Source organism: Nelumbo lutea, chromosome 5 (assembly GCF_056320005.1).
Source record: "Nelumbo lutea isolate HS-2025 chromosome 5, American lotus-T2T, whole genome shotgun sequence".
Classification (NCBI taxonomy): domain Eukaryota; kingdom Viridiplantae; phylum Streptophyta; class Magnoliopsida; order Proteales; family Nelumbonaceae; genus Nelumbo; species Nelumbo lutea.
In genome coordinates, this window is record NC_142688.1 from 64912482 (window position 1) to 64929215 (window position 16734).

General features: G+C 40.7%; 1 non-coding gene across 1 annotated transcript; it reads left to right on the plus strand.

Moving 5' to 3' along the window:
- Positions 1-16420: 16420 nt before the first annotated feature.
- On the plus strand, positions 16421-16527 carry LOC148852737 (small nucleolar RNA R71). The gene has a single exon (XR_016100113.1). It is a non-coding gene; the product is annotated as a small nucleolar RNA R71 (small nucleolar RNA).
- Positions 16528-16734: the final 207 nt, after the last annotated feature.

Genomic DNA, 16734 nt, shown 5'->3' on the forward strand with positions numbered 1-16734 from the left:
TATGGGCCCAACACTTACCCAAAGTAGTCCCTGGGCCAAGCCACCTTGTAACACCCAGGGACTGTGGGCAGATGCAAGATTAGCCCATCAGGTATTATCCTCAATGGTCTTACACTTAACCTCTCAACCCATAATGATCATACACTGTCCGACAAGAGAGGACCTCTCCCTCGGCTGCAAGGAACAGTGTTGCACTCTCTACTTATTTGGATCCCAGGAATTAAAACCTTTTTGCAAACATTTTAGAAACCATAATATATATACTTTTATATGTCATATAAAATATATTTTGCAAAACAGCTCTGAACGATTGAAATCGACTGCCGGCATTCTTGGTTTCCATCAGTGAGAGTGCATCCCCGATCATTACCTTTGTCCGACAAGGGGGTTGATCCTGTCACTATGATCACCCACTCAGATGAATTTTCAAACTGTCCAAACATACCCCGGTTCTGACCCCCGCTAAGGAGAAAGAATGGTAGGATCCATCTAATGGACGCCAAGAAAGGTGCGGAATGGGGGCGAATTTCAAAAAAAATTTCCTACCTTCTTCTAACAGGGAATCATATTCCCTAAATTTAGAATACATTATTCAAGGATCCTACTTGAACCATAAACAAACCAGATCTGAACCAAAAGGAAACAGGAAGGATTATACTTGATCCGGAGAAATAATATCTCCCAAAGTTGGTGTTCACGCCCAAAGAAATAACCAAGATCCGCTCCTGCTGAAGATGACACAGCTGTGGATGGAACGGAACCAGCAGTGTGCATCCTACACACTGGATTTTTCACAAGAACCCTCTGGAAACCTTGAACACCAAATCATAGTGTCTTTTTTGCAAGACTATTTTCAAGAACTGCTTTCTTGACTTCCGGTTGATGCAAAGATCCAATCTTCCAACAGGTAGTGGCGGTGGCTGAAGGAGAAGTGCAGGGACGAAGAGGGCAGAATTGTCTCTTCTCTCTGGAGTCTGTGAGAGATCAAATCTCAGATTGCAGGATGTGTTTCTTGCTTACTCAAACCCCCTAGTTCGAAATCTGATATTTCTGCTAGGGTTTTCTCCTCTTTCTCTTGATTAAGAAACCTCCCAATATTTTGGGAGTAATCCCAATCCAAATCAGCATTTGGATAGATGTTAATCATAATCCTATCTGCAGATTAAGTTAGTCTACTCCTGATCTTATCAGGAGGTTATCAGATTCAAATCTAATTTGAATTTGGTCTCTTAGAGTGGATAAGGTCAAAGACCCAATCCTTTTACTAACACTAATCTCAGATTTGCCCGATGAACTGGTGATCATATTAGCCCAGTTCAAAATGGGCTTTTGGCCCATTAACTGTTCAGTGTTTAACTAGTTTCCAACTTGCTGCCTAGTTGGGCTTCTTTGTATGGCGTGGGACCCAAGCATTGATCTACACAGCAGCCACATGGGTTCGGCCTAGCCTTGATTACAAGGCCCAGCCGAATTCACTGAAAGACTCAGTGACCCCCTTGAGCCCATCACATGGATCCTATGTGCCCAACACTTACATTAAGTGGTCCCTGGGCCAAGCCATCTTATAAAAACCTAGGGACTGTGGGCAGGTGCAAGATTAGCCCATCAGGTATTATCCTAAATGGTCTTACACTTAACCTCTCAGCCCTTAATGATCAAGCACTGCCCGACAAGAGAAGACCTCTCTCTCGGCTGCAAAGAACAGTGCCGCACTCTCTACTCACATGAATCACATGTTAGTTTCTATGACACAAGTTTCGATGTTACATTTCTTAGATTCCAGGTAGGCAGGACAATTCCTCTTCCAGTGGCCAGTCTGCTTGTAGAAGTGACAGACATCAGATGCCTTGTTCTTCTTCTGCTTCTTAGGTTTGGCAGCCTTCTTCTGAGGCTTCTTTGCCTTTCTCTTTTTCTTGCCCGATTTGTTAGCTTTAGCAAGCATAACCACAGGCTCATCCTTCATGAGTAGATCCTCGGCTCTCTGCAACATATTGCTGAGTTCCTGGACGCTGACATTCAGCTTATTCATATTGTAGTTCATTGTGAACGCATTGAAGGAAGAGGGCAAATAATTGAGGATGGCATCCACTTGCGTGCCAAGATCTAGCCCGGATCCAAGAGTTTCAAGTTCGTTAATGTATCCCATCATCCGAAAACAATGGTCATGAACTTTCTGCCCTTTGGTCATCTGCGCGGTCATGAACAATTTCAGGACCTTCTGTCGAGTAGAACGGTTCTGCTCTTCATACATTATTCTTAGACTGTCCAATATGTCCTTGGCTAGTTCGATCTGATCGAACTGCCTCTGTATTGAGTTGTCTAATGAGGCGATGACAAAGCAGCGGGCTAGGGAGTTCTTATCCTCCTACTCTTGGTAGTCCCTCCTACGGGCCTCAGAAGCCCTATCACTCGGACGTTCCGGGGCAGGATTTTCACCACCTTATCTAACTTTTCGGAAGTTAGGACCAGCATAAGATTTCTGTACCAGTTAGCATAGTTTGGGCCCTTAAGCTTGTTATCGTCTAGAAGCTTTGCAAATTGACCGTTTGCCATTTTCTGATAAAATAGCAAAATCAATAGTCCACAACCTTAGTTTGATTCATGTTACCTACATAGATATGGCTTTTAATCTATGTTCCATTCCCATTTGTTCATCTCTGAGATTTCCCTCCTTTCTCAGTGACGGAGACGACGAAATGTCTCTGGAAATGTGGGAAATCACATGGGGTGCGTGAAGCCAACAGTTTCAGCTGCATAACCTCACCACCTTTCTGTGATGGATCATATCCACTCATCAAATGAGTTTCCCTTTGGCCTCCGTCAGACAAGGTTCAGAGCCGTTTTCAGGTAAACCTTTCTGTCCGGTGAGTGCTTACCCATCATATTCAGGTTACGCCATGGTACCGTGAGAGAGTTCCCATTTTCTGGTGAAGCCCCTCCCACATCGGTCTATGACGCCCCTATCATCTTTTGAAACACTCTAATAGATCCAACAGCAAATGGATAGCCCAATTTTATGGTGCGTTTCCTCATTACTGAAGGACCCATCATTGTGCTAATGACGGAAGGCCTTTAGAGAGTCCATCATATGGGTCTTTGACGGGTTTGTCGAAGCCCTCAAAATTAGTACTAGTCCCACAATAAAATATTTGCAATAAAAGTGGTTCTAGGTCGAATCCCACAGGGAGCAAATCAGTAATCTCTTAGCCGAATGGATAAAGTAATTGTGTGGGAATATTAAATAACTAAAATTAAAAGAATAACAAACTAAACAAACAAGAGAAAATCAGTCTTACCGAATTCTGGTTCAAGGGTTCGGGTTGAATCGATTGGCCATCGATCCTAGGTATAATTCAACATTCTTGCAATTCAAGCATTTAACCTTAGATTTATTAGGATAGCCATAATAAACCTTGTGTTTTCCTAATTTAGTTGACCAAACCCAGCATTCGATCAACACTTATCACCACTCAACTGGGTACGATAGCGTTCCATGTTAAACAATGATAGCATTAAGATTTGTGAAAACAGTTAAACCAAAATAACAATAATTGAGATAGCTGCAATTACTGAATTTTGTTCCATCGATTCTTTTAGGTTGAACCATGTTAAAACATTGGTCAAAGGCTGTCACGAACAATTGACCGAAAAAATAACAACCTAATTGCTACTTGTACCATTATTCGTGACAATTACGGATCACCGAAATCATGGATAGCAGTAGGAAAATCAACATTAATTCAGTTTGTCAGACTAATTAACATTAACATCTAATAAAAATGTGCACCAGAACCAATGAATACTTGAATTAAAAAGAAAGAAAATAAAGTAACTACAGAACCTCACAATGACACAATCGAACCTCCCCCCTTGAACCAGAAAAAGAAGCTTAGCTACTCATGATCTGCGCAATCTCCATGCTTTGCTTCTCCATAGCCGAACTGCCTTCTTGCTTCTTGGTCTTCTTGATGATCTCTTGGATCTTGGAATGAGTGATTGCTAGAGCTGGTTTGCCCCCCTCTTTATATAGCCAAAGGAGAGGGCTGTTTTCCAACTCCTTCTAGGAGATCATCTTATCCTTAAGGAGTTTTGATCTTATCTTGAACTAATCCTATCTTATCTCTTATCTAATGCTCTAATCTCAATCTTCTTATCTCTTTAGGATTACATTCAAGAATTTAGATCTGGTAAAACTCTCTCCTTGGAGATTACATTCGAAATTCGGACTCTTAACTCTTGAATTCGAGTTGGGCTGCTTCAGCTACTTCTGCGAGTTGGGCTTAAGTTGTGAAATGGGCCTGGCTGCGAACTTGCTCCGACTTTGGGCTCATTTTCGTACTCGATGCGTGCCGAATCTGTCAAAACCCAAAACATAAAAGTTGTGGGCCTTCCTTTCATCTTTCTAATGCTTCTTGAATTGTCTAATTCGGTGTCCGGAATTGAGAGTTAAGCCCAGATTACTGACTGTCGCCGAAACTGTGCAAAATCACCCGATTTGTCCTGTTTTCTTCCAATTGCTTTCTTTATTCCCCTAAATCGAAATACAAGAGTAATGAGTTCATTTAAGTGATAAATAAATAAAAAAGAATGAATATTAGAGGATAAAAATAGGGTTCTTTTTGGTCTCATCAAATCCCCCCACACTTAAACTTTGCCCGTCCTCGGGCAAGGCAAAAACTCAAGTAACACAAGAGAGACTAACTATTGATTTTCAATCTTTCTTTTTTTCTACATGAGGCCTGATTCATTTCATGCTTTAGTTCAGACTTGGTAACCTTTCCCTTTTCATCTCTTTCTCCCCTTTTTCCTGTCCAAGAGTGATCGCAAATCACCATTCCTCATGGTCCCAAGTTAAATCGATAGTCAAGGAGACAAGCCTTCCAGGGCTGAAATTCCTTGGACTGCACGGGTGCTCATTGCTTTTAACAAACCAATTCAGCCAGATGCAATTACTTTCCTTTGAATCAAAACAAGGTGTGCTTATTGCAATAAGCTTGCTATGTATCACATCTTCACCACTTAATGTGAATTCCTAGGATCTGAAGGTGAGAATGGGGTTGGGGTTCTAGGGTGAGTGCATTTTATGCTCCATCTCACCCTTGCCTTCTTTTCAAGATGTGAGTGCATTTTATGCTCCATCTCACACTTCCTTTCATTTCTAAATGTGAGTGCATTTTATGCTCCGTCTCACACTTGTTTTTTGTTTCTAGATGTGAGTGCATTTTATGCTTCATCTCACATTAGTCACGATTTTAGTTTCAAACTCCCTTTCTCTCTTTTTTTTTTTTTTCACAAGAATCACAGGGTTTCACCGCTTGATCCATGAAGTCATTGATCGTGGTCTCTATATGCCTAACACAACAAGTTCTAGAATAATCAACCCTTGTTTGACAGATAATTATGTGAAAATCAATCAAACCCTTATGCATCTTGCCTATTGATCGATTAAAATCATGAGGTACCATATGCAGCCAAGAAAGATTCAGTTAGTCATACTTGCATCCTATCTTATCCATTCAGCCTAAGCACATGATTCCTAATAAGTTGAAATCGTTCAAGGATAAGTTCCCAGGGAACAGAAATTTCAAGAAGATAAGGTATTCCAAATTTCCATCAGATTTCCGTAATCCCCCCACACTTAAGTTATACATTGTCCCCAATGTATGTGATTATGCATAAAGTAGAAGGATTTGGGGGTACTTCCCTGTTTGTCTTGTTGGGTTCCTGCTAAACACAAAAATCAAAACCAAACAAAATAACAAAATTAACTAAACACAATGGGTTGCCTCCCACAAGCGCAATTGTTTAACGTCGTTATGCTCGACGTCCTCTTTTTTTTTTTCCCTTAATCCAATAAATACCATGGAATGTCCAACGAGATGTCTACCGTAGAGGGGACACATTTGCATCCTCATGGAACATCTTCAATTGATGTCCATTCACCTTGAAGATCTTACCTGTGTTGAGACTTTTGATCTCTACTACACCATAGGGAAAAACATTAGTCACAGTAAACGGTCCCATCCACCTGGAACGCAGCTTACCTGGCATGAGTTGAAGTCGAGAATTATACAATAAGACTTTTTGTCCAATTTTAAATTGTTTTCTTAAGAGTGCATTGTCATGGAACGATTTGGTCTTTTCTTTGTAGATTCTTGAATTCTCGTATGCCTCTAACCTCAACTCTTCCAGCTCTTGCAACTGGAGTTTCCTTTCCTTCCCTGCTTCTTCCATATTCATGTTGCATTGCTTGATTGCCCAATAGGCCCTATGTTCAATTTCCACCGGCAAGTGGCAAGATTTGCCAAAAATTAACCTGTAAGGGGACATACCTATTGGGGTCTTGTAAGCTGTCCGATATGCCCAGAGAGCATCATCTAGACGTAGGTTCCAATCCTTCCTTCCTGGATTCACGGTCTTTTCCAAGATGGACTTTACCTCTCTATTGGAAATTTCAGCTTGCCCGTTAGTCTGGGGATGATAAGCAGTGGCAATTCGGTGATGCACCCCATATCTTCTCAACAAGGCTTCAACTGTTCTATTGCAAAAATGGGTCCCTCGATCGCTTATGATGGCTCGAGGAATGCCAAACCTATTGAAAATGTTAGACTTTATAAACCCTACAACACATTTAGAATCATCAGTTTTGGTGGCTTTGGCTTCCACCCATTTTGAGACATAATCGACTGCCAAAAGTATGTAAGAAAAACCACAAGATGGGGAAAAGGGTCCCATGAAATCAATGCCCCAAACATCAAATATTTCACATATAAGAATGGGGGTTTGGGGCATCTCATTCCTGCGAGATAGTGTACCTGTTTGTTGATATCTTTCACAGTTTTTACAAAACAAGTAGGCATCTCTAAATAGGGTGGCCCAATATAGCCCACTATCCAAGACCTTTCGAGCAGTCCTCTTTGGCCCAAAATGGCCCCCACAAGCATAATTATGACAAAACTTTAGAATTGACATCTGCCCCTCCTCAGGGACACATCTCCTAATCATTTGGTCAGAACAAAATTTCCATAGGTAGGGTTCATCCCATACATAATATTTTGCCTCATACTTGACTTTATTCTTTATGGATCTGCTAAGGTTATTAGGCAAAATTCCCGTGACCAAGTAATTCACAATGTCAGCATACCATGGAGTCATACCTCTCATGTGAAACAACTGCTCATCAGGAAACAACTCACAAATGGGAGAGGAGTCCTCGTCTTTCACCAACCTACTTAGGTGATCAGCCACCGAATTTTCAGCTCCCCTTCGATCCTTGATTTCTAGATCGAACTCTTGGAGCAAGAGTATCCACCTTATCAGCCTCGGTTTCGACTCCTTCTTTGCTAGTAGGTATCTCAAAGCTGCATGGTCAGAAAAAACAATCACTTTAGAGCCAAGCAAATATGACCTAAATTTGTCTAAAGCAAACACAATAGCTAATAACTCTTTTTCAGTGGTTGTGTAATTGCTCTGTGCAGCATTCAACGTTTTGGAAGCGTAGTGAATGACATGGCTCTTCCCATTTATTCGCTGTCCTAGAACAGCCCCTACTGCATAATTATTTGCATCTGTCATGATTTCAAAGGGCAAGTTCCAATCGGGTGGTTGAATGATGGGTGCAATGGTTAATAAATTTTTAAGCTTGTTAAAAGCATCTTTGCACTCATCATCAAAATCGAAAGGCGCATCTTTTTGCAGCAAACTGGACAATGGCAAAGCAATTTTTGAAAGTCCATCATATGGGTCTCTGACGGGTTTGTCGAAGCCCTCAAAATTAGTACTAGTCCCACAATAAAATATTTGCAATAAAAGTGGTTCTAGGTCGAATCCCACAGGGAGCAAATCAGTAATCTCTTAGCCGAATGGATAAAGTAATTGTGTGGGAATATTAAATAACTAAAATTAAAAGAATAACAAACTAAACAAACAAGAGAAAATCAGTCTTACCGAATTCTGGTTCAAGGGTTCGGGTTGAATCGATTGGCCATCGATCCTAGGTACAATTCAGCTTTCTTGCAATTCAAGCATTTAACCTTAGATTTATTAGGATAGCCATAATAAACCTTGTGTTTTCCTAATTTAGTTGACCAAACCCAGCATTCGATCAACACTTATCACCACTCAACTGGGTATGATAGCGTTCCATGTTAAACAATGATAGCATTAAGATTTGTGAAAATACTTAAACCAAAATAACAATAATTGAGATAGCTGCAATTACTGAATTTTGTTCCATTGATTCTTTTAGGTTGAACCATGTTAAAACATTGGTCAAAGGCTGTCACGAACAATTGACCGAAAAAGATAACAACCTAATTGCTACTTGTACCATTATTCGTGACAATTACGGATCACCGAAATCATGGATAGCAGTAGGAAAATCAACATTAATTCAGTTTGTCAGACTAATTAACATTAACATCCAATAAAAATGTGCACCAGAACCAATGAATACTTGAATTAAAAAGAAAGAAAATAAAGTAACTACAGAACCTCACAATGACACAATCGAACCTCCCCCCTTGAACCAGAAAAAGAAGCTTAGTTACTCATGATCTGTGCAATCTCCATGCTTTGCTTCTCCATAGCCGAACTGCCTTCTTGCTTCTTGGTCTTCTTGATGATCTCTTGGATCTTGGAATGAGTGATTGCTAGAGCTGGTTTGCCCCCCTCTTTATATAGCCAAAGGAGAGGGCTGTTTTCCAACTCCTTCTAGGAGATCATCTTATCCTTAAGGAGTTTTGATCTTATCTTGAACTAATCCTATCTTATCTCTTATCTAATGCTCTAATCTCAATCTTCTTATCTCTCTAGGATTACATTCAAGAATTTAGATCTGATAAAACTCTCTCCTTGGAGATTACATTCGAAATTCGGACTCTTAACTCTTGAATTCGAGTTGGGCTGCTTCAGCTACTTCTGCGAGTTGGGCTTAAGTTGTGAAATGGGCCTGGCAGCGAACTTGCTCCGACTTTGGGCTCGTTTTCGTACTCGATGCGTGCCGAATCTGTCAAAACCCAAAACATAAAAGTTGTGGGAATTCCTTTCATCTTTCTAATGCTTCTTGAATTGTCTAATTCGGTGTCCGGAATTGAGAGTTAGGCCCAGATTACTGACTGTCGCCGAAACTGTGCAAAATCACCCGATTTGTCCTGTTTTCTTCCAATTGCTTTCTTTATTGCCCTAAATCGAAATACAAGAGTAATGAGTTCATTTAAGTGATAAATAAATATAAAAGAATGAATATTAGAGGATAAAAATAGGGTTCTTTTTGGTCTCATCAGTCTCCCTATCACATGCATTCATATTTGCTGGAGGGAACAAAATTACGCCCTAGTTTTAATTTAGGTCAAACCAGAGTGGCTCCCACTGACTTTCATAAAGTCAGATTTTTGGTGGGCCTTAATCGGCTAGGGGTTCCGTACGCATCCCTTTTCAGGGTTGTGGGGCCCACCAAGCAAAGAGGGGTCATCCAATGACCTTGAAGGACACCATGGCAATGATGTGCATTTAGCCATGGTGTGCGCAAGAGCCACTAACGAGTCTTCATGGGCCAAGTACTTATGGCCCATGGTCGCAACACATCAAACATCCAAACATCACATGTAAAGGAGGAATTGATCCAATCAATTAACTGCTGTAAAGCCAATCGAATAGCCCATTGAAATTAACAATTAATGTCTACTAGGTGTATGGGCTGAATCGCAGATAGCAGTTCGGCCCATACAGCTTATCTCACAGTAATGGGCCTTTTGCAGTTTTAACCCTTTAAAACTGGGCTTTACAGGTGGGCTGAATTAATCCCTGCAATTGAACATCAGATTTGGAACAGCAAGTGTGAGAAATACAGACTGAAAAACAGTCCCTATCGAACCCCAGATTCGGTCCAAACAGTTTTGGTCCAATCTAGTCCGAGAGGATCCGAAACTGATTTTCAATTCAAGAATTAATTCATGAAAGATCTGAAATTAATAATTTTGATTTCAAACAATCACAAATCAAACTATGGACTGTTTGCACCACCTGCAAAACAGAGGTTAATCACAAGGGTTGCAGTTTCACAAACTGCTAATTGCAGAAAGCGATTTCTCCAACTGCAAATCTCCAGCGCCGCCTTCTTCTTCCTTCTTCTTTAATCAAGAAAAAAATAACAGAAATCCTATTTCTATTAATTACATTCTTGATCAAATCCTATACATTCAGTCTAAAAATAAAAAAAATATTTACAAACCGAATTAAATGAAATAAATAAATAGAAAGAAAAAGGGTGCGCAGACTATCTGCGCCAAATCTGCATTGCGATCTCCAGGTTTGAACAGTCCATTTAATCAAAATAAATAAAGAACAATTCTAAATAAATTTTGGACTTAATAAAAATTAATTTCAGATCATTCGCCCTTAACAAGAAACAGTTTCTTGAAATAAAGAAAACAATCTGCGCAAATCTTGAAAGTACACCTTCTATCCATCTGCGCAGGGTCAGATCTGATTTTCTTTTGGTTCAAGATTCAAACCTGCTGCTCTGATACCATTGAAAGAAAGGTAGGATCCATCTAATGGATGCCATAAAGGTTGCTGAATGGGTGGGCGAATTTCAAAAATTTCCTACCTTCTCCCAACTAGGAATCATATTCTCTAAATTTAGAATACAATATTCAAGGATCCTACTTGAACCATAATCAAACCAGATCTGTACCAAAAGATAAATGGAAGGAATATACCTGATCCGAAGAAGCAGTATCTCCCAAAGTTGGTGTTCACGCCCAAAGAATGCTCCAAGATCCGTTCCTGTTGAAGATGACACAACTGTGGATGGAACAGAACCAGCAGGGTGCGTCCTACACACTGGATCCTTCACAAGAATCCTCTGGAAACACTAAGCACAGAATCCTTTTAGTCTTTGTTGCAAGACTAATGTCAAGAACAGATTTCTTGGCTTTCTTTTTCTGCAAAGATCTAATCTTGCAAAAACAGATGGCGGCGGCAGGAGGAAAAATCTAAAGGCGAAAAGGCTGAACTGCCTTTTTTCTTTTTCTGGAGTATGAAAATGAGATCCTATCTCAATTCGCAGGAGATATCCTATATCTCTTCAAGGTGGTTCGAAATTTGATATTTCTCTTTTTTTTTTTGGGTTTCTCCTCCTTTCTTCTTGATTAAGAATCCTCCTAATTAGGAGTTATCCCAATCCAAATCAGTATTTGGATAGGGGATAATCTTAATCCTATCTGCAGATAAAGTTAGCTTACTCCTGATCTTATCAGGAGGTTACCAGATTCAAATCTAATTTGAATTTGGTCTCCAAGAGTGGATAAGGCTAAAGGCCCAATCCTTTTACTAACATTAATCTCAGATTCGCCCCAAGGATGGGTGATCATATCAGCCGACCTCGAAATGGGCTTCTGGCCCATTAAGTGTTCAGTGTCTAATTACTTTCCAATCTGCTGCCCAGTTGGGCTTCTTTGTATGGCGTGGGACCCAAGCATTGATCTACACACCAGCCACATAGGTTCGGCCCAGTCGAATTCACTGAAAAACTCAATGAACCCCTTGAATCCATCATATGGACCCTATGGGCCCAACACTTACATTAAGTGGTCCCTGGGCCAAGCCATCTTATAAAAACCCAGGGACTGTGCGCAGGTGCAAGATTAGCCCATCAGGTATTATCCTCAATGGTCTTACACTTAACCTCTCAGCCCTTAATGATCAAGCACTGCCCGACAAGAGAGGACCTCTCCTCGGCTGCAAGGAACAGTGCCGCACTCTCCTCTCACATGGATCTCGGGAATTAAAACCATTTGCAAACAATTTGAAACCGTACATATATATATATATATATATATATATATATATATATATAAATATATTAATTTTGCAAAACAAAATTCCAACGATTGAAATCAACTGCCGGCAGTTTGGTTTCCATCAGAGAGAGTGCATTCCCGATCATTACCCTTTGTCCGACAAAGTGGCTGATTCTGTCACTATGATCACCCACTCAGATGAATTCTCAAACTGCCCCAACATACCCAGGTTTTGATCCCCGCTAAGGATCTCACTGATTGGCATATCAAAGGCAGCCTGATCCAACACATAGTGAAGTGTCATAATCGAGTCTAAGGGTCAGGTGTAACTTTCCAGTTTTGCCCATCTATCTCCAAGGTCCAGGGCAAGACTGGAAATCTGGTCCGATTCAAGGATTCAAGTAATCCCATACTGCATGTGCCTTGGGTCTTACCCTGATGGCTGAGACAGGCTATCCCAACACTTGGTGGCACACCAGCATCAGCCTTGGCAGGATAAGTCTCCCCAGACTTATTCAACGGCTGTGAACATTTAAAACTAATATGAATCTCTATAAATGTCTAGTTTTAGGGATTTACACAGAATTAAACCAAACAACATGAATCAAACATGCACTTTATTTATTTCCACTAAATAACAAAAGTACATCAAATCAGATTGAAGCTAAGGGCATACAAAAACTGTCTAACAACAATAAACGGACCCATCCACCTGGAACGCAACTTACCTGGCATGAGTTGAAGTCAAGAATTATACAATAAGACCTTTTGTCCAATTTTAAATTGTTTTCTTAAGAGTGCATTGTCATGGAATGATTTGGTCTTTTCTTTGTAGATTTTTGAATTCTCGTATGCCTCTAACCTCAACTCTTCCAGCTCTTGCAACTGGAGCTTCCTTTCCTTCCCTGCTTCTTCCATATTCATGTTTCATTGCTTGATTGCCCAATTGGTCCTATGTTCAATTTCCACTGGCAAGTGGCAAGATTTGCCAAAAATTAACCTGTAAGGGGACATACCTATTGGGGTCTTGTAAGTTGTCCGATATGCCCAGAGAGCATCATCTAGACGTAGGTTCCAAGCCTTCCTTCCTGGATTCACCGTCTTCTCAACAAGGCTTCAACTGTTCTATTGCAAAAATGGGTCCCTTGATCACTTATGATGGCTCGAGGAAGGCCAAACCTACTGAAGATGTTAGACTTTATAAACCCTACAACACATTTAGAATCATCAGTTTTGGTGGCTTTGGCTTCCACCCGTTTTGAGACATAATCAACTGCCAAAAGTATGTAAGAAAAACCACAAGAGGGGGGGGGGGGGGGAAGGGTCCCATGAAATCAATGCCCCAAACATCAAATATTTCACATATAAGAATGGGGGTTAGGGGCATCTCATTCCTACGAGATAGTGTACCTGTTTGTTGACATCTTTCACAGTTTTTACAAAACAAGTAGGCATCTCTAAATAGGGTGGCCCAATACAACCCACTATCCAAGACTTTTCGAGCAATCCTCTTTGGCCCAAAATGGCCCCCACAAGCGTAATTATGACAAAACCTTAGAATCGACATCTGCTCCTCTTCAGGGACACATCTCCTAATCATTTGGTCAGAACAAAATTTTCATAGGTAAGGTTCGTCCCATACATAATATTTCGCCTCATACCTGATTTTATTCTTTATGGGTCTACTAAGGTCATTAGGCAAAATTCCCATGACCAAGTAATTCACAATGTCAGCATACCATGGAGTCATACCTCTCACGTGGAACAACTGCTCATCAGGAAACAACTCACAGATGGGAGAGGAGTCCTCGTCTTTCACCAACCTACTTAGGTGATCAGCCACCGAATTTTCAGCTCCCCTTCGATCCTTGATTTTTAGATCGAACTCTTGGAGCAAGAATATCCACTTTATCAGCCTCGGTTTCGACTCCTTCTTTGCTAGTAGGTATCTCAAAGCTGCATGGTCAGAAAAAACAATCACCTTAGAGCCAAGCAAATATGACCTAAATTTGTCTAAAACAAACACAATGCTAATAGCTCTTTTTCAGTGGTTGTGTAATTGCTCTGTGCAGCATTCAACATTTTGGAAGCATAGTGAATGACATGGCTCTTCCCATTTATTCACTGCCCTAGAACAGCCCTTATTGCATAATTGCTTGCATCCGTCATGATTTCAAAAGGCAAGTTCCAATCGGGTGGTTGAATGATGGGTGCAGTGGTTAATAAATTTTTAAGCTTGTTAAATGCTTCCTTGCACTCATCATCAAAATCGAAAGGCACATCTTTTTGCAGCAAACTGGACAATGGCAAGGCAATTTTTGAAAAATCTTTGATGAACCTGCGATAAAAGCCTGCATGTCCAAGAAAAGAACGAACCTCCCTAACATTTGTAGGGTAGGGTAAACTCACAATTAAATCAATTTTTGCCTTGTCGACTTCTATTCCTCTGGCTGAAACTACATGTCCCAACACAATACCCTCTTTCACCATAAAATGACATTTTTCATAGTTTAAGACAAGATTTGTTTCCACACACCTATTCAGAATTTTACTTAAACTATTCAAGCAGTCATCAAATGAATCACCATAAACAGTAAAATCATCCATGAACACTTCGATGCAGTTTTCAATAAAATTAGAAAATATGCTCATCATGCATCTTTGAAAAGTGCCCGGAGCGTTACACAAACCAAAGGGCATTCATCTGTAGGCGAAGGTGCCAAATGGACAAGTGAATGTCGTTTATCTTGGTCCTCCTGCGCAATAACAATCTGATAATACCTGGAGAATCCATCGAGAAAATAGAAGAAAGCCTTACCTGCTAGCCTCTCTAGCATCTGATCAATGAAGGGTAGGGGAAAATAGTCCTTTCGAGTGGCCAAGTTGAGCTTTCGAAAATCTATTACCATTCGCCAGCCACCTTGTACCCTCATGGGAATTAGTTCATTATTTTTAGTTTTTACTACAGTCATCCCAGTTTTTTTAGCCACAACATGAATAGGACTTACCAATTTGCTGTCTGAAATTGGATAAATTATCCCTTCATCTAACAGTTTAAGCACCTCTTTCATTACTACCTCTTTCATTACCGGGTTGAGTTTCCTTTGTGGTTCTCTAACTGGTTTGGCATCATCTTCCAAAGGATCCTATGCATGCAAATCGAGGGGCTGACCCCTTTTATGTCGGCTAGGGTCCAGCCAATCGCCTGCTTATGGTCCTTTAGGACTTTGATGAGCCTCTCCTCTTGCTCCTCAGTCAACCCTTTTGCAATGATCATAGACAGTGTCTCTTTTTCGCCCAAGTAAGCATATTTTAAGTGATCAGGTAGGGTCTTTAGTTCTAGCTCCGGAGCCTGCAAAACAGAGGGTAGCAACCTTGTGTGAGAAACCTTCGATTGAACATCAGAAGTACTTACCTCCTGTTTAGGTTCTGGAGTATCATAGGATGCATTGATCTCCTCCTCCCTGTTTGATTATGCCTTATATTCCAACTCATCGTCCATGTCCTCCTCTCCAAAGACTTCCTGCACAATCGAATCGATAGTATCAATAGAGCAGATCAAATGACACTCACTAGGATATTTCATTGCATCAAAAATATTAAATTTTACAATCTCTCCATCAAACTCGACGGAGAGGGTACCCTCGTCCACATCTATTTTGGTTTTGGCCGTTTTCATGAATGGCCGACCTAATAGAAGTGGGGCTGTACTTGTGGCTGTGTCTTCTTCCATCTTCAGGATGTAAAAATCAGCTGGAAAGATCAAATCGTTAACCTGCACTAATACATCCTCAACAATCCCTTCTGGGTATGCATTAGAACGATCAGCCAATTGAATAACAACTCTAGTCTCTTTTAACGAACCTAGTCTCAATGCACAGTAAATCGAGTATGGCATGACATTAATAGATGCACCTAAGTCTAGCATGGCACGCTCGATTCGTTTATTGCCAATCACACAGGGTAGGGTAAACATACCTGGATCAGCACGCTTTTCTGGCGGGGTCCTCTTGATCACGGCTGAAACGTTCTCTCCCACTCTTACCTTTTCATCAATTCACAGCCTCCTCTTGTTAGTGCATAACTCTTTCAAAAATTTTGCATATTTAGGGATTTGCTTTATTGCATCTAGCAAGGGAGTGTTGATCTCCACCTTCCTGAAGGTTTCTAACACTTCTTGTTCATATTCCTCTTTCTTTGAAGTTGCCAACCTGCTAGGAAAAGGTGGTACAACATTTGTAACTTTCGTTGGGGCTGGCCCGGGAATCCTCCCACGGCATTGACTTGCTGCATCGGGCCATCTTGTAATGATGGACACATGTCCGTAGGATGTCCAGGGATCGAACAGATACCACACACCCTAGCAGTTTGTAACTGTCCTGCTGCGAGCTGCTTAACCAAAGCAGTTAAATCAGAAATCTGGTTTTCTAAATTTGCATGGCTTACCTCGTTAACACTTCTAATGGTACCTTCTGTCCTTGCCCATATTGGAGATTAATTCCTTGGCCGCTTCAGGTGTCTTGTTCACTAGAGCTCCTCCACTGGCTGCATCGACCTTACTTCTATCCATGGGCTGAAGCCCTTCATAGAAGTATTGGATTAACAATTGTTCAGGAATTTGGTGGTGGGGACAACTAGCAACAAGTTGCTTAAACCTTTCCCAATATTCACATAATGTCTCACCACCAAACTGCCAAACTCCACATATTTCTTTTCTTATATTTGGAGCCCGGGATGCAGGAAAATATTTATCTAAAAATATCCTATTCATTTCATCCCATGTGTGTACAGAACCGGGAGGGAGAATATACAACCAATCCTTTGCTTTATCTCTTAAAGTAAATGGAAAGGGTATGAGTTTTACCTGGTCCTCGGTCATACCGTGGGGTTTAATGCTTGAACAGATGACATGAAATTCCTTTAGATGTTT